Here is a 24,184-nt window from a genome sequence, read left to right as displayed (position 1 = left end):
ACAGAAGAACGCGGCCTCCATGGTCTTCCAAGCTGGTGATGGTGTACATGGGACGGTGTGGCTGAGCTGTGGCCGAGGGAGTCATGCCGTGTCCCTCAGGGCAGGGCCTGCAGCCCTGCTGGCACACGGGGATGAGGCTGAGTGGGCCCGGCTTCTGGGGGCGTCCCATGGGGCAGAGGCAGGTCTGAGGGCGGCGTGGAGCCCGGGGCCTTGCGGGGAGCAGCGCTGTGGGTCCTCCCGGGCCTGCGTGGACAGGGACGTGCTGAGCACTGGGCGTGGGGGGAGGGAGGCGTGGGAGGCTGGGCCCGGCCCAGGAAGTTTGCTTCCGGCTCGTTCCTCTGAGTCTGTTTAATCTGTCACCAGGGGTCACTGGCCGGGCGGCGGCTCCTCTCCAGCGGCCGTTCCCAGGAAGGTGCCTGGGAAGGAGGAGGAAGACACTTGCAGAGACTCGGTGGGGAGGAAGCGCCGCACACACGGCTGGAGGTGTTCCCAGGCTCGCCGTCCGCCCCGAGGTCAGGGGTCAGGAAATGACTCGCCCCGTGGTGGTTCTGCTCCAGTGGCCGCGTCACTGGCCGGCCGGCCGTGCCCCAGGAGCCATCCTGGCAACGTCCTGCCACCTGCAGCAACGCCTCCTCTTGATTCCAGTCAGTTAACTTGGGGGAAGGCCGTTTGTCCAACAGGGGCAAGAGGTGTCCTCTTAGTTGAAAAAGTTAGTTTAAGGTTTAAGAAAACTCTGACACACATCATGTAACATTTTAATTTTTCCAAAAACAAAATGCTGATTTCCAAACTTTTCAAGGGAGGGTCAGCCCTGGTGTTATTGGAGCCCCAAGTCTCTTTCATGCAGAAACCACTGCAGCCTCGGGTGGGACCCAGCGTCACCTCCACTGAGGGGGATGTGGCCCCTCCAGAAACCACCAGAGCTGGGAGCTCCTGGCTTATGGAGTCTCGTCCACATCTGACTTGGCAATTTTTTTTTCCATACTCACTTTTAAAGGGTTATTCCTATTATCTTTCACAGAAACAATTCTTTTTTCTTTTTACACTAATATGTTAAGCAATATTTTGTTTAATTTGTTTTAATTAAAAAAATATCTAGGGCCTCCTAAGGTGGAAGAACTGACTCATTTGAAAAGTTGAGAAATCTTTTCAAATCTTTGGGATTTGAAAGACTGAAGGTGGGAAGAGAAGGCAACGACAGAGGATGAGATGGTTGGATGGCATCACCGACTCAGTGGACTTGAGTTTGGGTAAACTCCAGGAGTTGGTGTTGGACAGGGAGGCCTGGCGTGCTGCGGTCCATGGGGTCACAAAGAGTCAGACACGACTAAGCGACTAAACAGCACTGAACTGAAGGTGGTGCCAGTGGTAAAGAACCCACTTGCTAATGCAGGAGACAAAGAGAAAAGGGTTCAATCTCTGAATCAGGAACATCCCCTGGAGAAGGGCATGGCAAGCCCCTCCAGTATTCTTGCCTGGAAAATTCTATGGACAGAGGAGCCTGGCAGGCTACAGTCCACTGGGTTGCAAAGAGTCGGACATGACTGAAGCAACTTAGTAAGTGTCTGACACATAATGGTTAACTTATATAGTTCCAATAGGCATAGACTGGCTTCGGATGGACAAACACACGCAACTCAGTGAACACAGCTTTATGTGGCACACAGGATGCTAGAGGAATGTCCAGGTGAGGGTCCCAGAAGACCTCCAGCAGGGGGTGCCGGACCTCATTGAGGAACTGGAGAGGACACGTATGAAAGGAGCAGGCTAGGGGACAAAAGGTAAAGACCGATACATTGTCATCATGACCACCACCATCACCACCGTCATCATCACCATCATCATCACCACCATCATCAACAGTTTGAACATTTACATTAGGTGCTTTGTTAAACACATTACAGAAACTATCTCCTCAAATCCTCCTGTAACCCTATGGCATAGATCATGCTTATAGCTTCCATTTCAGAGGTGAAACTCAACTTCAGATAAGCCCACCCACAAGTAGCATAGCAGGTGAGCAGTGGCACTGAAGCGGACTTGCCCTGAGTGGTGCGGTCTCTCCCAGGTGCTGCTGTCGCATATGAACTTTGAGGGACTGAATCGAGGCAGTCAGGCATGTTGCCAGCCTGGTCACCCAGCTCTGAGGTGAGGGAGCTGGGTTGGGGGGCAGCCTGGTCTGACCTCAGCACCCACAAGCTCTCCACCTGGCCCCCAGCTCAGGTGCCTCCCTGAGTTGGAGGGATTCTCAAACTCTGAGCCCTTGGAGCGCCCATCCTCCTCTTAGTGGCTCCTGTGAGCGCTGCCCCTCCCTGGCTCATGCCTGCCCAACTCTGATTCAGCTCAGAATCAGAGCCTGAACTGCCTGATGTGCAAATGGCTGGAGTGGCACCGAGGTTCTGGAAAGGACGCAGGGACGGTGCTGGTGACAGCCACCCTCGGGGATCGGTGAGCCTGGCTCTGTAATAACATGGTGATACCTATTACTCATCAAATGTCCTACTCCTTGGAGGCAGATTTTAATTTTACACATGAGAAATAAGAGAAAAATGTCACCCCATAGCAGAGCTGGGATGCACACCCAGAGCTCTCTGATTTCAGCATCTGGGTTTTAGCTGTTGGTTCTGCAACCCAACCCCCTGGCAGGGACCACCAAGGGGCCCTCTAGATGCCAGTCGCTACGTGGAAGCCCCTCACAGGAGAGAGGGGACAGGTCTGGACCAGGTTTCTAATTTCCCCATGTGAGGTGTCGAGGATAAGCCTGTGCTTCCGTAGCAAATGAGCTGGACGTGTCTAATCTCCACTGTCCTGGCTCACTCTGCGGAGGCCACCTGTGGGTCTCCTCTGTCTGACCAAGAGCCTGAAACGTGAGGCAAAGCTCAAGTGCAGCCTGAGCTCTGAGACCTGTCTGGGACCTGATGCCTGATGCCTGCCTGGCCCCCACACTGGGCCCTGCTCCCGCACCCTACAGCCGCTGCCGCCTGACATTTGCTGGGAAGACAGCAGAGCACTCAGCCCCTCGCAATCACTGCCCTCCAGACACTGGACTTATTCTCCACCGATCATCTCCTGCCCACCTGTGTGTACACGACCCTCTCCCAGCAGCCTGGCAGAACCGGACGCAGCCACACAGGCCAGTTAGCACCTCATCCCCAGGCCCGCCCCACCTGGTCCTGCCTGCACACGCTTACACTCCTGTGCATACTCACCCAGGAAGCACACGCACACGCCAACTGGCTCGCACACACGTTCACACCCCTGCACACCTCTGCCCTAGAACTCGCTCTCCAAACAGGAATGTAGCTCCTCTTAGCCTTCTCCTAACCCCGCACAGAGGCCTGATTCCAGGCATGTTGTAGCTGTTTCGTAGGTCATTGTTCAGCTGAAGTGACTAAGATAAGGAGATTATCTTAAATAAGCATTTATAAAGTTAAACATTCAAATAAGCATCTTTCAAAATACTATTTGGAAAGTCCTTTTTTTGGTTCAATGACAGTCAAACACTTTTGAAACTCTCTGATCTGTGTGGCAATGTGCCCAGGATTCGAGTGACGTGTCAGATGCTCAGAAACGGTCAGCAGGCCTCTCCCTGCTGGGGAGTCTTCAGACCCTCTGCTTCCTGTGCCTGTTGTTGCCCTCTCCTGCGCAGATTTGGTTCGAGGGCCCTGGTCTCATGTCAGCCCCATGGAAGCAGAGCCTGGGAGTCCATCCGCAGAGCAGTGGCTCTGAGTGCCTCTGGTTCTCAGTGACTGAAGGTGCTAGAAAACCAGAGAAGGTGCCGCAGTGCTGGGAGACCAAGGAAAGGAATGTGGGGTTGTCTGCAGCTGCCCATGGCAAGGCTTCCTGAGCCCACAGCACTGTTTCCCAGGCTCGCTGCCCAGGGATCAGCAAGGGCCCGATGGGTCACCCGCAGACTGCCTCTGGGGTCAGCCAGACCCGAGCCCTCGCCTGGTAGCTCACGGAGCTTCGGCAGGATGCAGATCCTCAAGGGCCACAGACCCTGGCTGGTTTTGTCCAGTGGCTGCCCTCAGCTCCTTACCCCTGGGCCTTCCGGTCTTGGCTTCCTCGTCCAAACCAGCCAAGAAGAGAGCGTCTTAGCAGGACAGACATCAGGGCTTATGCGACACGATGAGAGAAATGAGTACCCATCTCTGTGGCCACATTCCACGGTGGGCCAAGGCTGTGTGACGTAGCAGGCAGTCACCCTCATCCTTCCTGCCGGATCGTACCGGCCGCATGCAAGTCAGAGGTGAGCACCCAGTCCGGGGGTGCAGATGCTGGCGGGACGAGGGGGCAGTTCCCTGTGGGTATTTAGCCTCCGTCTGCTACGTGCGTGGTTTCCTTTACTCTTGCTTGTTGGGGGGACTAAGGATGCCCGCTTCAAAGACATGTCATTAGGAAGTGACGAGAGGTGAAATAGTGAGGATGGATGTTCTGTAATGAGGATGGATGGTCAATAGTGAGGTTGGATGGTCAGTAGTGAGGATGGATGTTCTGTAATGATGATGGATGGTCAATAGTGAGGATGGATGGTCAATAGTGAGGACGGATGTTCTGTAATGAGGATGGATGGTCAATAGTGAGGTTGGATGGTCAATAGTGAGGACCCATAGTGTAGTGAGGATGGATGGTCCATACTGAGGATGGATTGTCTATAATGAGGATGATGGTCAGCAGAGGCCACATGGCATCCAAACTAAGGCTCAGAGAAAAGCCTGGCAGGGGCATGGAATTCAGGAGTGGAGGCAGACCTGCTTTGTAGCTAACTACCTCCAACAGCCAATGGTCTTGGGTGAGGTCTGTGGGCCTGCATGTCCTAACACTGGAGTTGGACAAAGAAGCCTGATGTCAGGGTACAGCAAGCGAGGAGCCCCAGCTTGGGTGTGACTGGCAGTCACAGGACTGGGGTGAACATGGACTTCACACCCTGCTCACCCCCAGGACCCTTGCCCACATTTCCAGAGGGCATTGCCACTCAGACTCTGCTTGCTGGGGCCATTGTCCCCCCAGCCCCCAAGCCCAGGACTGTAGCCAGCCCGGTTGCTGGGCCCCTGTTCCGGGCACACCGTGCATAGCCACACGGTCATCAGAGGCCCCATCTCCCGGGGAAGCTGCCCATCCTCCCGCCCAAGCTGCTCTGCCTTCCGCTAATGGCGGAACACTAACTGGTCAACAGTGCAGGTTGAAACCTTGTAAATGTAACTCATACATTTCATTTTATTTATGGATGTAGAACTTTTTCAGGATTAAGAGTACCCCTTTTGTCTGGTTTTTGTGTAATACTCAGCTATAAATTTTGCAAATTAAATTTAAATAAATATTTTGTCAGTTGGTTGACTAAATGTCTTCATATGTCACATTTCAAACCATTATTATAAATTTGACACATCTGATTTCCTTGGGTACTTCAAACACTGAGTAAAGAAAACTTGCAAATCTAACCAGAGGTGAGATAAGCCAGCAGCTCTGTAGGTGGTGGCTCTTAGCTGTTATCGGGGTTGAGATTTTATGGCACAGGAAGGAAGATGGTAGTGTCCGAATGGATGCCCCCCTTCTTTCCGGAGTTGCCTGTGCTGTAATTTTGGAATTTTATTCCAAAAGCAGCCTGTGTGAAATGCGGAAAGGCAGCTGAAGAGCCTGTGCAAAATGCCAAAAACCCCACACAGGTGTTTTCCCAAACACTCTCCGGAAGGCCTTGAGTGAGTGAGTGAGTGAGTGACTGGGCCGTTCCACTGACTCGGGTGGACACCCCAGCCTGTCCGGCATCCTCCAGCCACGGCAGCACCTCGTTCCTCTGAGGTGCCAGTGGCCCTGGGGCTCTGGTGTTCCTTAGAGTTAGGCCCGATCTGTGCAGTTGGGCGGGCGAGGGCAGCAGGGGCTGCAGGGCTGGGGAGGTTCTCGACTCCCGCTCCGTGCCTCCTGCCATCCTCTTGGGCTTTGTTTTCTACTCTGAACAAACTAAGGGCCCCTCGGACACTGCACTGTGCTTGCAGACCTGGGAGCTGGCAGCAGCCCCCTGGACGGGAGGAAGGGGGCCGCCCAGTGAGGGGGCAGGACTCCCACTGGACTTGAGCAACTGCACCAGTGACCTGCTGACCAGAGGTCTGGGCCACAACCACATGGCCGGGAGCTCGACCTTAATCAGGTGGGCCCTGAGGGGTCTCAGTGCGTGGCTGCACTGGGCTGGCCTCTCCTGACTCACAGGCCTGCAGGGCAGCGAGGGGCCTCTCCAGCACCAAGCGCACGGCCGGCACCCTGGCCTCGGCGCCCAGCTTTTGGACGGTGGGAGGGGTCGGCCTGCTGTTGAAGCCCTGGCCTGTGGACTCATCGAGGTGGCCGAGCCTGGTCTTGGTCAGCCTGGAGAGGACGCAGGCAGCCGGCTCCCCTTTCGGTTGAGCTGGGGGTGCCCCTGAGGAGCGAGGGTGCGCTCAGGCTGTGCTCTGCCTGGAGACAGTGACCTTGTCCCAGGGGAGGTGAGCGGTTCTCCGCAGGATTAGGGCCGCCATAGGCGGACTGTGAGCAGAGCCATGGGAGAGCAGGGTGGGTGGGCAGGCCCGTTTCCTCCTGGCCCCATCTGGTAATCAGGCTTTGCCCTCGAGCAAAAGTCCGATACTCCTCACAGTGTTTGTCTTGGCAGCACATTTATAGACTGTTACTCACAGTCATGCTAATCCCGCTGCAAGACACACTGCTGCCTATGGCTGCTCGGAAGCCCTGTGCTCGGAGCCTGGTGGGCAGGTTTTGTTTCCTCCCCAGGGAGAGCCCTGTGTCCACAGCACCCCAGTGACCTGACTCCCCAGGGAGAGGACTGTGTCCACAGCACCCCAGTGACCCGACTCCCCAGGGAGAGCGCTGTGTCCGCAGCACCCCAGTGACCCGACTCCCCAGGGAGAGCACTGTGTCCACAGCACCCCAGTGACCCGACTCCCCAGGGAGAGGACTGTGTCCACAGCACCCCAGTGACCCGACTCCCCAGGGAGAGGACTGTGTCCACAGCACCCCAGTGACCCGACTCCCCAGGGAGAGGACTGTGTCCACAGCACCCCAGTGACCCGACTCCCCAGGGAGAGGACTGTGTCCACAGCACCCCAGTGACCCGACTCCCCAGGGAGAGGACTGTGTCCACAGCACCCCAGTGACCCGACTCCCCAGGGAGAGGACTGTGTCCACAGCACCCCAGTGACCCGACTCCCCAGGGAGAGGACTGTGTCCACAGCACCCCAGTGACCCGACTCCCCAGGGAGAGGACTGTGTCCACAGCACCCCAGTGACCCGACTCCCCAGGGAGAGGACTGTGTCCACAGCACCCCAGTGACCTGACTCCCCAGGGAGAGGACTGTGTCCACGGCACCAGTGACCAGGCTGGCCTTCAGTAATGGCCTCCATTATTCTCACACTGCAAGTGCTACATGTTAAGAGAGCCTCTCGTATCAATTATTAAATGAATCCAGATAACGTGAAGTGACTTCTGCTCAGAGCACAGCTGCCGTGATAACAAATGTCCCGCATGTGAGCACCAGAAGCAGTGTATTGTAAGGGCAGTTCTGCTTTGTTCCTGGATTGTAATGGGCGTGAACACAAGCATGTCCATAGGTACACGCGTGCATCCTCACACACACCTGGCATGGCTGCAGAGGTTGTCTGGGCAACCGTTCTTCTTGATGCTGTCTGGGTGTTTCGGGTTGAGGGGAGGAGCTGTCTCCTGCTCTGGCTGCAGGGAACCCATGTCATTGCCATGATGGCACAAAAGGAAGCTTTTCCTCCAACCTGTTGCTTACTTGAGGAGAACAAAGCCTGCTCAGGCCTGGTGGGTGAGACGCAGCAGCTGAGGCCTGGGGTCTGGCTGGACGTTTTGCCCCTGTGCAGATGAGGCAGAGGGCGGAAGCCCCATGGCCCGAATGGCAGAGGAGACGAGTGTCCGCACGGTGACCTTTGCACCTTGAGGCTCAAGGGGGCCACCGCTGTTTCCCCTGGGGGCGCGGGCACTGGACTGTCTCCTGATAGCCTCTCTCCAGGTCCTCACTGAGCCCAGATCTGCTGCAGGACGCAGCATAGACATGTCTGTGGGCAGGAAGAGGGCTCAGGACAGGGAGCTTCCGGAGAGACAGGACTGGTCCACTGCAGATGGCCTGCCGGGCGCCACCTCCTGGCCCGGGGCCTGGGAGCCATGGGGGCGGGGGTGGCCACAGGAGCCCACACCTGCTTTCCGTGGAAGCACTGATTGAGGGTCTACTATGGACAGTCAGCCAGGGGGCTGCCTCCTGGCTCAGCCCTGGGAGCCATTGGAGGTGGGGGGCGTGCTAGCCACAGAAGCCCCCACCTGCTTTCCGTGGAAGTGCTGATTGAAGTTGCTGCTGCTGCTGCTGCTGAGTCGCTTCAGTCGTGTCCGACTCTGTGCGACCCCAGAGACGGTGGCCCACAAGGCTCCCCCGTCCCTGGGATTCTCCAGGCAAGAACACTGGAGTGGGTTGCCATTTCCTTCTCCAATGTATGAAAGGGAAAAGTGAAAGTGAAGTCGCTCAGTCGTGTCCGGCTCTTCGCGACCCCATGGTCTGCAGCCTACCAGGCTCCTCTGTCCATGTGATTTTCCAGGCAAGAGTACTGGAGTGGGGTGCCATTGCCTTCTCCAGCTGATTGAAGTTAATGATCCACAAATGTCTGGTCTGAGCTTACCCCTCCATACAGCTTCTGGCCTGGCCCTGGGAGCCATGGCGGGCGGTGCAGCCAAGGGAACCCACACCTGCTTTCCATGGAAGCATTGATCAAGGTTAATGATCCACAAGTGTCTGATCTGAGCTTACCCCCCACATAGCTCTCTGTCCCTGGGAGCTGGTCATCCTTCGGGGGCCAAGCATACCTATGCTTCGCCGTCCTCTCTTGGGGGAGCCGGAACCACCCCCACCTTCTGGGTGAGTTGAGCCCATGACCCCCTGTCACCAAAGACTCTGCCCCTCCCAGCCCGGGGCCTGTGGACTCCAAGGTGACCTGGGGGGGAGGGGAGCTTCTGCAGAAGAAGTGGGGCCCCCGCCAGGCTCAGCCGGGCTGGTGCAGGAGCCGGCCGCCTCCGGGGGTCTGTGTGGAGGTTCGGGGTGTCCACATGGGGAGAGCAGCACTCTCCTCCCCAGGAGGAGGACAGGAACACCCTGACCATGAGCGCTGTGCAGGGAGGGCCACCCAAGCCCGCACAGAGGAGTGGAAGCAGGCGAAGCAGACACTCCCAGGAGCCGGAGCTGGTCTCCTCCACAAGCATCACTGTGGGGCCGGCGCGTGAGGATGGACGAGCCAAAGGAGACCACAGGGCACAGGCCCCCAGCCAGGCTGCAGCTGGCCTACCCTTGAGTTAGGTCCCATGGGCACCCCTGCCCCCTGGAGGGCCGTCCACGCTGGCCTGACCACCACCCAGAGGGCTGTCCACATCGTCCTGACCGCCCCCCTGGAGGGCTGTCCACGCTGGCCTGACTTCAGGCTGGAGGGCCATCCACGCTGGCCTGAGGCTCCACTGCCCCCGGAGGGCCGTCCACGCCGGCCTGACTGCCGGCCAGAAGGCCGTCCACGCTGGCCTGATCCCAGGCTAGAGGGCTGTCCACGCCAGCCTGACTGCCGGCCAGAAGGCCGTCCACGCTGGCCTGATCCCAGGCTAGAGGGCTGTCCACGCTGGCCTGACTGAGCGTTGGTGCACAGAGAGGGCTCTGTGTCTGGCGGGAGGGCGGGGCTCGCAGGGTCTGCTCCATCCCCTGTGATGTGCCTTCCCCCGCCCCCCATCTCAGACATCAAATGGCACAGACTGGGGCTTGGCCTCAGTGATGGGGTGACTGGGAGTGAGACCCTCCAGTGAAGCCTCTCCCCGGGCTCTCAGCTAGCTGGGGGCCCAGCACCTCCAAACCCAGGATGCCCGTCTCCCCCTAGGAGACTACTCCCTGTCACTCAGACGGGCCCCTCCCCAGTCCGTCTTGAAGACTTGTCCTTATTTGTTAAAATCCCATGGATCCTGACACGGTCCACTCAAGAACAGCACTGCAGAACCGCTGCGGGGCGGGCTGCCTGGTGTGTCCCATCCCAGCCATCCCTGTCCTGCTCTGCGGAGCTTGCCCAAGTCATTGGGACCCACCCCTGGCCCCCACAGGAGGGAAAGCGAGCGCCCCGTCCCTGAGCGGGCCTCCCACGGCCTGCAGCAGGCCCGTCTTCCCCACAGTCTGCGTCACAAGGGCGGGGGGGCACAGCCATCAGCTTTCCGGTGACAAGGCCACCGTCCAGGCAGGGCTTGCGGGCACCTCCTGCCCTCCCTTGCTGCCCCCGTGGAGGGACCCCTCTGGGCTCCCAGAGCACAGACTGAGCCCCGGACCCAGGTCCAGCCTCTGGGGACCTGCTTGGGGGCAAGACCCCTTGGAAGGGCTCCTGCCCCTCGGGACGTGATGCAGCTCCATCTGCTTGTCCCAGAGCCTGCACAGAGCAGGGCCACCCGCCCTCATCCAAATCCCCTTTCTGCAGGGCCAGGCTCCCCAAGTCCCCTACAGCCTCATCTCACCTAACTGCATAGACCAGACCTCACGTTCAAAGGTCATGAGCTGAGGGGCTGAGAGCAGGGGCTGCCACCTGTGAATCTGGGGTTGAAGCCCTCCCCAATAGGGGCCAGAGCTGGCTAGTGGCACAGGCCCCGTATCCACTCCAGATGGCTTGCAGCAACCCAGCTGCTTCTGATGGTAGCAAAAACCCCAGGCAGTCACCTGCCAGGCTGCCCCCCCCCGTGGCCCTGAAGTGTGCCTGCACACCGGGGGGCCGAGCCTGGGCTGGGGCCAACTCATCACCCCCCGTCCCCCGGGGACTGCCTCTGTCCCACAGGGGTCCGGTCACTGCTCTTGGAGGGCTGCCCACGGGATGTGCTTGGGGTCAGCATTCACGTGGCCAGCCCACAGGAGCAACGTGGCTCGTGGGAAGCCTGCAGAAGACACCCAGCTGGAGATATCTTTTCCAGACGCGCTACCTGATTTGTTTTTCCAAAGGAAAGCAAAGAAAAGGGAGCTAGGTGGGGCTGAGGCCCAGAGGAAGCAGGAAGAAGGTGGAGGCCGCCGGGCGTGACCCTACAGGCCCAGGTCCTGTAAGGTGATCGCTCTCAGGAGAAGGGAGCGGGTGGTGATGACAGGAAGGGGCTCATCAAGTCAGCGCCCTGCGTTTCCGGGACTGGAGCAGAGGCAAGCGGGCGGGTTATAGCCCAGAGGCCTCCCCACACAGCTCTCTCTGCAATGGTCTTGGCTCGAAGACAGCACGGAGGAGGCGGGGGGACGGGGGCCCCCTCGATGGCACGGGGAGGGGCCCTGCAGGGCTGGCAAGGGAGGGATGGGGGCCCCTGGACGGCATGGGAGAATGGGGACCACAGGCCAGCTTGGAAGGATGGGGGCCCCTGAACAGCAGGGAGGGACGGGGAGGGGACCCTGGACAGCAGGGAGGGACAGGGGCCCCTGGATGGCATGGGGGCCCCAGGCCAGCTTGGAGGGACAGGGGGCCCGACAGAAGGGGAGGGACAAGGAGGGGCCACAAGGGCTGTAGGGCTGGTGACCGGCTGGTGGGGTACGCCGCAGCTCTCAGCCGCACAGGCTCCTCCGCTGGAAGCACCCTGTTGCAGGCAAGAAGCGAATCGCAGCACCTGAAGGGTTCACGACCCACCTTTCCCTGAGAACCTCTTCTTTCCAGATGTGAGGGAGGCCATGGGGAGAAGGCGCACGGAGCCCTTTCAAGGGAACAGAGACCCCCGGCCGCGCAGAGGAGCTGACGGATTTTCTAGTGGCTGAGGCGACAGGTTGTCATGGCAGGGGCTTGACTGCCTTTCAGAGAGGACGCTGCCTGCTTCTGGACTGCTCATCAGCACCAGGGCCTCCGTTTACCAGACAGACTGCCCGACAGAGATGGGACCGCAACGGGGACAAGCTGCCGCGGCCCTAGGAGAAAGTGGAGCCCGTGGGTGATCACCCGTGAGCAGCTGGGTGCCTGTGCTCACTCGGGATGGGGGTATTTGGGGGAGAGCATTCTCCACGTCAGTGGGCTGAACTGGGCTGAACTGCTTGTGGGGCCTGCTGGGTTTTTGCAGCCTCAAGCTCTGGACCGTGCCCCGAGGGCTCTTCTCAAGTGTGATCCGGGAACCCCATGCCCCAGGGATGTCGCCACATTCAGAGAAGAAAGGCGTCTCAGGAGGACGGGAGACACTCCATGTTCCGGCCTTCCGTGGAAGTTCACGGTGTGAAGTTCCCAGGAGACGTCGCTGCAGGCCAGGGCCTTTGCTTTCTGGGACCTAACTGGTTCGTCCCGGGTTTCCCCATTGTTTGGACCATGGAATACATCCCTGCTTCCACTTTTCCTAAAAGACCCATCACGAACATCTTGTGAGCAGTTTAGGGCCACCATCCTGAGGGCCAATTGTGCTCCACTGCTTCTTATGAAGGGAGATAGTGACAGAATTTTTTAAAATTTTTCTTTCAATCTGAAAGTAAAAATTGAAAAGTAATTTGCTTTTTAGATATTATGATATACAATATTATATTAGTTTCTGATGTGCAACAATTTAACTTTAATTTTAAATTAAATTTAAAATTAATTCAATATTAATTTAAACTGTAAGGAATTTTCAAAGTACAAAATAATATATAATGCAAAGTATTTCTTCCTACCCTATTAAGGTTCTCCAGAGAAATCAACAGGAGATGTGTATGCCTATGTAGGTATGTTGTGTTTATTTCTATGTACATACATTATAGACAGTGAGAGAGAGAGACAGAGACAAAAGGTGTCTACAAAACAATGGCTGCAGAAAGAAAGAATGGAGCAGCCTGAAGGAGACACAATATCCAGAGACCAGGGAAGGAGTGACTTGTTGGAAAGGCTATGAAAGCTAGAAAACACTCCAGGTGCATCTCTGAGAACAAGGCGGGGTGGGGGACCCTGCTAAACTAGAATTATTTAAGCAGAAAAAACACTCTCCAGAAAATAAAGTGAAACTGTTTTTGGACAAGCCAGCGCTGAGGAAATTCACAGGCCTGCACCGTGACTGTTAGGGAGGCTCCTCCGTTGGACCGGCGAAAGTTTGAAGCCACACAGATGAAGAACGCCAGACACAGCAGATACGTGGGCGAGCAAGAAAAGCCTTTCTCTTGCTTCTCATCTCTTGAAAAGGTGATTATTAGGAGCACTGCTATATATCTAGTGCTCCCTCTCTTTGCAGAGTCAATGACAAAAGCAGAGTTAACAGTCAGATTTACAAGATCGCTGACGGCTGACGGCAGCGATGCTAGCGGAGCACCGAGGGGCCCTCAGAGCGTGTGGAGGCGAAACGAGCGGCCACGGCCCTGAGCCGAGGCGGCCGCTGTGAGCCGGGTGCCCTCAGCCCCAGGTGCTCGCTTTCGGGCGGAAGCGCTTTGTGATTGCCGGAAGCCGACCAGGACATGCCAGCCTGAGCGCAGCGAGCATGACAGCCACCACTAAAAAGCAAGACAAAGGTGTGTGGCTCATAAGCAACTTGTTGGTAAAAATGGAATTTTTTTAAAGCTCAAAGAGCAGACAGAGAAAGAAGAAAGAACCCAGAACTGACGGGACAAGTAGCAAGCAAACAGCAAGATGGCACATTTAACCCACTGTGTTGGTAGCTATATGGACTCTAAAGCATGTAACACGCCAAATAAAAGGCAAATATTTCCAGATTCCGTAGAAAAGCAAGGTCCTAAATTCTATATGCAACTGAAAATAGCCTAGAATAGCCAAGACAGTTTTGAAAAAGAACCATTTGGAGGACTTCCACCTCCTGATTTCCAAGCCTGCTGAAAGCTGCTGTGTCAGGACAGCGTGGCATCCGTGTGAGATGGGTGTGCAGAGTGGGTGCAGAAGCAGCCCTGCATTCGTGTGCGCTTGATTGCAGACATCGAACCTACACAGGCCGGTGGGGAAGGAGCATGCTTTTCAACAAATGGTGCTGGGACTGTTGACAAGCTACATGCAAGAAAACAAGCTCAGGCCCTTACTTTACACCATGTACCAAATCAGCTCAAGATACAAAAACGTGAATGTAAGAGCTAACCCTGCAGAACTGAGACAGGGAGAATTCTCGTGACACTGGTTTCAGTTCAGTTTCAGTTCAGTGGAGGTGATGGAATTCCAGTGGAGCTATTCCAAATCCTGAAAGATGATGCTGTGAAAATGCTGCACTCAATATGCCAGCACATTTGGAAAACTCAGCAGTGGCCACAGGACTGGAAAAGGTCAGTTTTCATTCCAATCCCAAAGAAAGGCAATGCCAAAGAATGCTCAAACTACCACACAATTGCACTCATCTCACACACTAGTAAAGTAATGCTCAAAATTCTCCAAGCCAGGCTTCAGCAATACGTGAACTGTGAACTTCCAGATGTTCAAGCTAGTTTTAGAAAAGGCAGAGGAACCAGAGATCAAATTGCCAGCATCCGCTGGATCATCAAAAAAGCAAGAGAGTTCCAGAAAAACATCTATTTCTGCTTTATTGACTATGCCAAAGCCTTTGACTATGTGGATCACAATAAACTGTGGAAAATTCTTCAAGAGATGGGAATACCAGACCACCTAACCTGCCTCTTGAGAAACCTATATAGAGGTCAGGAAGCAACAGTTAGAACTGGACATGGAACAACAGACTGGTTCCAAATAGGAAAAGGAGGACATCAAGGCTGTATATTGTCACCCTGCTTATTTAACTTATATGCAGAGTACATCATGAGAAATGCTGGGCTGGAAGAAGCACAAGCTGGAATCAAGAAATATCAATAGCCTCAGATATGCAGATGACACCACCCTTATGGCAGAAAATGAAGAGGAACTAAAAAGCCTCTTGATGAAGGTGAAAGAGGAGAGTGAAAAAGCTGGCTTAAAACTCAACATTCAGAAAACAAAGATCATGGCATCCGGTCCCATCACTTCATGGGAAATAGATGGGGAAACAGTGGAAACAGTGTCAGACTTTATTTTTCTGGGCTCTAAAATCACTGCAGATGGTGACTGCAGCCATGAAATTAAAAGACGCTTACTCCTTGGAAGGAAAGTTATGACCAACCTAAATAGCATAATGAGAAGCAGAGACATTACTTTGCCAACAAAGGTCTGTCTAGTCAAGGCTATGGTTTTTCCAGTGGTTATGTATGGATGTGAGAGTTGGACTGTGAAGAAAACTGAGCACCGAAGAATTGATGCTTTTGAACTGTGGTGTTGGAGAAGACTCTTGAGAGTCCCTTGGACTGCAAGGAGATCCAACCAGTCCATTCTGAAGGAGATCAGTCCTGGGTGTTTATTGGAAGGACTGATGCTGAAGCTGAAACTCCAATATTTGGCCACCTGATGCAAAGAGCTGACTCATTGGAAAAGACCTTGATGCTGGGAAAGATTGAAGGCAGGAGGAGAAGGGGACGACAGAGGATGAGATGGCCGGATGGCATCACCGATTCGATGGACGTGAGGCTGAGTGAACTCCGGGAGTTGGTGGTGGGCAGGGCGGCCTGGCTGCTGCGGTTCTCGGGGTCGCAGAGAGTCGGACGCGCATTGGTTTAGGCAAAGATATTTCTGACATGCCACCAAAACCATGATCCAAGAAACAAAACAATCAGTGAATTTATCATATTTAAAAACTACTGTTCTTTGGAAGACACTGCTAAGAAAACAAAATAAAATAAATTCTATAGTGGTAGAAAACAGTTGAAAAATACATTAAAAAGTAAGAATTGTATCCATAATGTGTAATCAACTTCATTACTCACTAATAAAACTAACAACCTATTTTTTTTTAATGAGCAAAATATTTTAATAAACACTTAAAGGGCTAAACCAATGGAAATGTACATGTGAAAAGATGCTTAACATAATTAGTGATTAGAAAAATTCAAATTAAAACCAAAAGACTCTACTCCACACCCAGTAAGAATGGGTAAATTTAAAAAGCTAAAAACCTGACAATACTAAGTATTGTTGAAAATGTAGAGTAACTAGAATTATCATACATTGTGAATGGAAATGCAAAATGGTACAGACACTTTGGAATACACACAGCATTTTTTTTAAACACACACAACACACCAGCAACCTCACTCCTAAGTATTAACCTAAGGGAATGAAAATTTGCACAATGTCTTGAAAGCAGATGCTGATATCAGCCTTATTCACAGTGTCCACGCCCTGGGTGTCGCTCAGATGACTGTCAGCTGGGGAGCAGACCAACGGATGTGGTCTCTTCATGAAGTGGGACACCACTCTGCTGCAGAAGGGTGAAGGGCTGAACCGCTGACCCCTGTGGCAGCCTAGCACATCTTAAAAACATTCCAAGTGAAAGAAGCCAGACATGCAGGACTACACGCAGCATGACGTCATTTATATGAAATGTATATAAAATTTTGGAGGAGGCAACAGAATAGTAAGAAAATGGAGGTGGTTGCCAAGGTCCAGAGGCTGGATTGGGGGGGAATGGGATGTTGACCCTGAAGGGGCAGGGGGACACTTTCAGGGGTAGAAATATTCTGTTTATTTATTGCAGTGATGACTTCATGGCTGTAAAATTGCACTTCCCAAAACTTCAAATATTACAGTGAAAATTGCTGCATTTCTTTACACATAAATTACCATCAGCAAAGCTGATTTTTTTTTAAGCAGTAAACTACTGGTAGTCTTTTCCCAGCAAGCTGCTGGGGCACACCCCTAGGGAGCCCTGGGCAGACGTGTGCTCCTTAAAATTATAAATTTTAAGATATGCTGAGCAGGGGTCAGCGGTTCATCCCTTCACCCTTCTGCAGCAAATCAGTGTCCCGCTTCATGAAGAGAACACATCTGTTGCTCTGACCCCGCTGAGTCACCTGCGCACGGACGCTGTGGATAAAGCTGATGCGAGCACCCGCGTTCAAGACGCTGGATGAACGGAAGCGCTCGTTCCCTCAGGCGCTCGAGGCGCTCCTGGGCTGAGAGACTGTGTGGAAAAGTCACATGGAGGGTGCGCCACGGCTGCTCCCCCTCGGCCCCAGGCCCGGGCTCAAGGTGGCCGCGGTGACTCTGCCCATCTTTGAGCTGTCCCCACGAGTGCTGCCCAAACTGCGAGTTCGTGAGCAGCACCCACCTTACTGCTTTAACAGTGAAGTTCTGAGGTGTCTGCCCGGTTTGGATGACTGGGAGAGCTGCGGAAGGCCCAACAAGTGAAACCCGGCCCACTGCTCATCAGCATGCTGCACCGCCTTCCTTGTCTCCAAAGGCACCATTTCTCACCCCCCAACCCTGGCCTAGAAACGCAACCTTCCAGAGGGTCTGCGGTTCAGGCAAGCACAAGACACAAGGTTAGACAAATAGACCAAAGGAATAGAGTCCAGAAAGAAACCCTGTATTTATAGTCAGTTGGTTTTTGACCAAGGCACCAAGAGAATTTACTGAGGAAAAGGACAGTCTTCAACAAATCATGTTGTGACAACTGGATATTCACATGCGAAAGAATAGAAGTAGACCCCTACTTTACATCATCAGTTCAGTTCAGTTCAGTCGCTCAGTTGTGTCCGACTCTTTGTGACCCCATGAATTGCAGCACACCAGGCCTCCCTGTCCATCACCAACTCCCAGAGTTCACTCAGACTCACATCCATTGAGTCAGTGATGCCATATCATATATTAATACAAATACTAAAAAATGAATCAACAACCTGATGTGAGAGCTAAAACTGTAAAACCCTTAGAAGAAAATATAGAAGTAAATCTTCATGACCTTAGGTTGGAAAACAAATTCTTAGATACAAAAGAATGGAAAATAAAATAAAAAAATAATAAATTTACTTCACTGATGCCGAAGAATTTTCTAACTACTGTACAACTGTGTTAATTTCATATGCTAGCAAGCTAATACTCAAAATCCTTCAAGCTAGGCTTCAACAGTATGTGAATCAAGAACTTGCAGATGTATAAGCTAGGTTTAGGCAGAGGAACCAAAGATCAAATTGTTAACATCCATTTGATCATAGAAAATTGAGAGAGTTCCAGAAAAACATCTACTTGTGCTTCATTGACTACACTAAAGCCTTTGATTGTGTGGGTCACAACAAACTGTTGAAAATTCTTAAAGAGATGGGAATACCAGACCACCTTACCTGCTTCCTGAGAAACCTGTGTGCAGGTCATGAAGCAATAATGAGAACCTTACATGGAAAAACTGGTTCAAAACTGGGAAAGGAGTATGTCAGGGCTGTATATCATCACCCCGCTTATTTAACTCATATGCAGAGTACATGTGAAATGCCAGGCTGGATGAATCACAAGCTGGAATCAAGATTGTTGGAAGAAATATCAGCAACCTCAGATATGCAGATAATACCACCCTAGTGGCAGAAAGTGAAGAGGAACTAAAGAACCTCTTGGTGAAGGTGAAAGGAGAGTGAAAAAGCTGGCTTAAAGCTCAGTGTTCAAAAAATGAAGATCACGGCATCCAGTCCTATCACTTCATGGCAAGTAGAAGGGTAAAAATGGAGGCAGTGACAGACTATATTCTTGGGCTCCAAAATCACTGTGGATGGTGACTGCAGCCACGAAGTTAAAAGATGCTTGCTCCTTGGAAGAAAAATTATGACAAACTCAGTGTATTAAAAAGCAAAGACATCACTTTGCTGACAAAGGTCTGTATAGTCAAAGCTATATTTTTTCCAGTAGTCGTGTATGGATGTGAGAGTTGGACCATAAAGAAGGCTGATTGCCAAAGAATTGATGCTTTTGAACTGTGGTTTGGAGAAGACTCTTGAGAGTCCCAGGGTCAGAGTAGCACTATTCACACCACTGACATGGACTTGCCCTTGACCAGACTCTGCTTAGGGTCTCCTGAGCTGTGTTTCGACCAGGAGATCAAACCAGTCAATCCAAAAGGAAATCAACTCGGAATATTCATTGGAAGGACTGATGGTAAAGCTGAAGTTCCAATACTTTGGCCACCTGATGCAAAGCTCCAACTCATGGGAAAGACCCTGAGGCTGTGAAAGATTGAAAACAAGAGGAGAAGGGGACGACAGAGGATGAGATGGTTGGGTGGCATCACTGACTCAATGGACATGAGTTTGAACAAGCTCTGAGAGTTGATGATGGACAGGAAAGCTTGGCCATAATGTTGTAGTCCATGGAGTCACAAAGAGTCGGATATGACTTAGTGACTAAACAACAGCAACTTCACTGAAATTGAAACTTTTTTGTTTTAAAGAACACTGAAGAAAGTGAAAAGAAAATCCATGGAATCTGAAAAAATATTTGCAAATCATGTATCTGATAAGGAACACATCTAAAGTATACAAAAACCTTTTATAATTCACTAACAAAAGAAAAAACTGTAATAACAAAATGGTCAAAAATTTAAATCGTTATTCTCCAAAGAAGATACACAAATGGAAAATAAGTGAATGAATAGATGCTCAGTGTCATATGGCACTAAGGAAATGTATAACACAGCCACGTGAGACCTTGGCCCAGACGAGAACCACTGTGATCAAAAGACAGACCACACCTGTCAGCAAGGTTGTGGGGAATATAGAACCTCACTCATGACCGGCTGGAATGTAAAATGGTGCAGCTCTTCAGAAAACAATTTGACAGAACCTCAAAGTAACAGGAGGTCACCCGTGGTCCAGCAACCCCACCCTAGACAAACGTCCGAGAGAACGGACACATGTTCACCAAAAACAGGTGCAAGAGGAGTCACAGCGGACGACTCACGCCACTGAGCAGACTCGCCCCGGCCAGATCCTGCTCGGGTCCGCACCACGGGCTCCCTCGCCCGGCTCTGCATTGGCCACATCGTCAAGAGTCCCGCCCCGTCAGTTTGGCCAGAACAGCCTCTCCGATCTGGTCAGGCCCCTCACTCCTCCCGGCCCCAGGGGCGTCTGAGCCCTTGGCTGCCCTCAGCACGAGTCCCCTCGAGGTCCCGTCAGAAACCACCCCTGTCACCCGGGCCAGCCTCCTCCTGCTGACGCTCTGTCCGCCAGCCCCTCCCCTGGCTCCCTGCCATGAGTCTGCACATTTCTTCTGTGCTGTCTTCGGAGCTGGGCCCACCTCCTGCCCCCAACTTGGAGTCCCACCTGGTGGTCTCTGCACTGGGCTTGAGCAGGCGCCACAGACGACACCGCAGTGCACAGGGGTCCGAACGGAAGGGGCAGCGCTCCCCTCAGAGGCTTCTTCCGCAGTGAAGGCGGAGGGCTGACCCGGGCGACACTCTGGACGTGCCTCGGAAACGGCGGCTGCGTTGAGGCGACAGGTCGCAGAGGCTGACCGCCAGGTGACACAGAGTGGACACGCCGTGCTGTCAGGGGAGGTGGCGGGGAGCGCCGGGAGTGAGAGCTGGGGTGCTGTCTCGGGGAGACGGAAGGGCCTCAGGACTAGAGTGTGACGGGGTGCGCCTTAGAGGTGTGTAACACCAACGGAATCGTGCACTTTAAATGGGTGAATCCCATGTAAATCAGACCTCAAGAAAGCTGTTAGGGTTAGGGTTAGTCGTTGAATAACACTTGTTAACTTAGAAATATCTATAGATGAGAACTTTCACAACTGCTTTTAAAAGAACATGTGTTCCACCAAATGGTGACACGTATTTTGTGAAAAAGAGAACTTCATGGAAGTGGGATCAGGCAGTGCTGGGTAAACATGCCCGTCCGGTGTTTTCTGGGCAGGCTCTTGGCTTCCCGGGGGTGGGGGTCTGGGCTGTTTGCACAGATATGTGAGTTCACCCGCGGCGCCAGGAGCGGAGAGGGGCTGCTCTTACTTCTCAGTCTCGACGGCTTAGCTCCTTTCCAGGAGGCAGGCTGCTGAGGCCGGTGGCCTCCAATCAGGCTCTGGGGAGAGGGGCCCACGCGAGCCCCTGCTGGGCAGGGAGGGATGGGGTGGGCACAGCCGAGTTAGTGCTGGACGGAGCCCGTGGGCCCCTGAGGGCCTCTGGGAAGCTGTGTGTGTGTGAGGCACCCATTCTCTGCGAAGCCTCTTCCTGACCTGTGAGGAGAAGCCCACCTCCGCCCACCTGCCTGCTCCCCCTCCGCCCGACGCAACCCGGGCCTTCTGCAGGTTATGCTGCTGAAGTCAGACTCGGTGTGTGTGTTTAGGGCCAGTCACTGCCCTTTTTCTGGGTCTGAAAACAGGGTGCTAAGCTGCTAAACAACGTGTACCCCCATCAGGAAAAATCAAAGAGAGCACACACACTTTCCAAGCGGTGATCCAGGAAGCAGCAGTTCATCCTGCTGCAACATTCTCTTCTGCTTTCGTTTTGCCCAAAGGCTCTCTGAAGTTCTACTGGACGGGATTTCCGATGCGTTTCGAACCTCCTCGGGTCTCCCGAGGGCACAGGATGGACTCCCGGGCACAGCTGCCTCTGGGCACCTGCACACCCATCTCCGTCAGGTCTGACCCAGCTCCAGCACCCTCCCTGCAGCCTCATCCTCCTCACTGTGCCCCTCTCCACGCTGCTGTGGAGCAAACCAAGGCAGCCTGCATGCCCATGAGTCAGATCCGAGGGAGAACACTCCCTTTCTGACTGCAGAGCCTCTAGAAAGCTTAGTAGGCCTGGCCTGCAGCCCTTGGCAGGCTTCTGGCGGAAGCGTCACATCCGCGTGGTGACTGCTTCCCACCGTGAGTGCAGTCCTGCCCATCCTGCCCTCCCTGCCCCGTTCCTGGGCTCCTTCTTGACTTCTGACTAGGGAGACTTCTGCCTCCAGGCCCCCTCCCCTTCAGAGCCTGCTGAGTGAGATGCTGGAGTGGTCATGGTGCTCTATCGCAGCCTCCACCGTCCGCCAGGCTCAGAACGTGGATGCCGTCCAGCTGCAGAGGCATGAGGGCCACTGAGTGGCTGAGAGCTGAGGGCTGCAGACGCTCTGGGGGAAGAGGGATGGGACAGTACTGGCCACAGGAATGGGCTTCTGCGGAGCATTGGCGGCAGGCGAGGAGCCCAGCACCACGCTGGCGCTAGAGGACAGTCTAGTCCAGCCTGCACTGCAGCTGTGCAGACAGACGGATGGAACAGGCCTCCGAGGGCCAGGCCATGGTGTCCTGGGCAAGGACAAGGCTCCAGGGCTGGAGGAGGGGCATGCACACCATCTCCACCGGACAGAAGGGCCCTCATGTGTCAATGAGCCGGCCAACGTCCAAGCCCAGGCGTGGACTAACCTCCTGCTCTTGTGTTATCAGGCCCAGGGCTGGCAGCGTCACTGATCCACAGGACGAAGCCCTGTCTTGAAATCTGGGAGGACCGTGGACAAAAGCAAGGAGACCTGGACTCTAAATGGAGACTCAGGGCAGAAGCCCCCGCTCACTTCCACCCTTGCCAGCTGACTGTGAACCGTGGAGCTTCCGGGGGCCTCTGAGAATGTCCGCTAAAGGGAGGGAGTTTCAGGTTTAATTGGATATGTCTTGAGTATGTCCTGAAATGCTGTTAATGGAGTTCAGTTAAAGGGAATTCAAGTTTAATCAACTTGGCAAAAACACACTGAGTCCCCACTCCAAATAAGGCTCTAGAAAGGCCAGGACCAGCTGCTCTTCAAGAAATGTATGAGCTTTTGGATTTTAAATGGTTGGTCTGGTGTTAGGGGCTATTGAAACCCTGTTACCACTCATCAAAATAATCAGAATTAATTTAGGATTTGATGGCAAACTGAGTCAACTGATAAGCAGGAAACATGGAGAAACAATTCACCATAACAAGGAATGCAGTTCCACTTCACTTACTGCTCATGAGAAAGGAAGAGCTTCATCTGGGAGGCTGCTGCTGCTGCTGCTGCTAAGTTGCTTCAGTCGTGTCCGACTCTGTGCAACCCCATAGACGGCAGCCCACCAGGCTTCCCTGTCCCTGGGATTCTCCAGGCAAGAACACTGGAGTGGGTTGCCATTTCCTTCTCCAATGCATGAAAGTGGAAAGTTAAAATGAAGTCGCTCATTCGTGTCTGACTCTTTGCGACCCCATGGACTGCAGCCCACCAGGCTTCTCTATCCATGGGATTTTCCAGGCAAGAGTACTGGAGTCGGGTGCCATTGCCTTCTCCGACCTGGGAGGCTAAGTGATTCCAAAATGCTGGGTAAACGTGCTGCTTCCCTGTGGGTCTGAAGAGCCCTCCATCACTCCCTGCTGAGGTCCTGCTGCCTGGGGGCCTGACACCCTGAGGGGCGAGCAGAGAGCTATGGCCACTGACCACCTGGGTGTGGGAAGCGGGGACTAGGAGCCCGTGAGGAGGCAGGACGACCTCATCGTCGTCCTCCGAGATTTGTTTGTGAAAATGAGCTTGAACAAAAAGATGTCTCACTGTCCGTTTCAGCTCTCAGATGCGAGGCGTTTGCCTTCCCGCAGACAGTTATGGGGGAGACCCCTTGCTGCCTCTGCTGTGTGGTGGGTGCGGGCAGGGCCTGCTGGTGAGTGTGGGCACGGCCGGCCCAGCCCGCATTACCGCCCTGGGTGGTACCCGCATCCCTCGCTGTAGACAGGCCCCCAGGGCGCCGGCAGCGGCCCGGGGCCTCTGGCCGAGCTCTCCTGGCAAAGCCACGGAGGTCTGCTCTGGGCGAGACCCTGGATGCGGCTTCCTGTCCTCCTGAGTCTGTCCTTCTGTTCATTCTGAGACACCGGGGCCCGAGGCCAGCCGTGTGAGTGGCCTGGGGGCGGGACCTTCACCCCAGTCTTGAGGGGCAGGAAGGGACCCTGGGCTGTTGGAAACACTCGCTACGTTGACACGGTGAGAGTTATAAGGCTGTGTGCACACCAGCGTGTCAGACCCCACATTCACACCCTCATTCACGCCCCAGCAACACTGAGGAGACCAGAGCCATGGGTTAGGGATGGGAGGGGAGGCCAACTCGGCCAACAGGAGACGCGCGTCTGTCCCGGCTCATGGGCCGGCATCCGTCAGGGGGAGAGAAGGCCTCTGAGAAGCTCTCCTTTCTGTCCACGTCGAAGTCAGCACCGGGGTTCAGACTTTTCTTGTCGCTTAGCCCAAGCGGAAGGGCAGAGATTAAAATGAGGCCATTTTGGGGACTAGAACATTTGGCCTGGAAGCTGGGAAGGGGCTGGACCCAGGCGTGAACGTGTGGGCAGTCAGTGGCGGAGGACAGAGGTGGGCTGGGTGGGTAGCTCATGGGAAGGAAGTGGGGTCCCAGTGACGGCAACACCAAGATGGGTGAGGTCCCCAGGAGGTGGGGTGAGGTCCCCAAGAGG

Source organism: Bubalus bubalis, chromosome 10 (genome assembly GCF_019923935.1).
Source record: "Bubalus bubalis isolate 160015118507 breed Murrah chromosome 10, NDDB_SH_1, whole genome shotgun sequence".
NCBI classification, from domain to species: Eukaryota; Metazoa; Chordata; class Mammalia; order Artiodactyla; family Bovidae; genus Bubalus; species Bubalus bubalis.
This window is presented reverse-complemented; position numbering follows the sequence as displayed.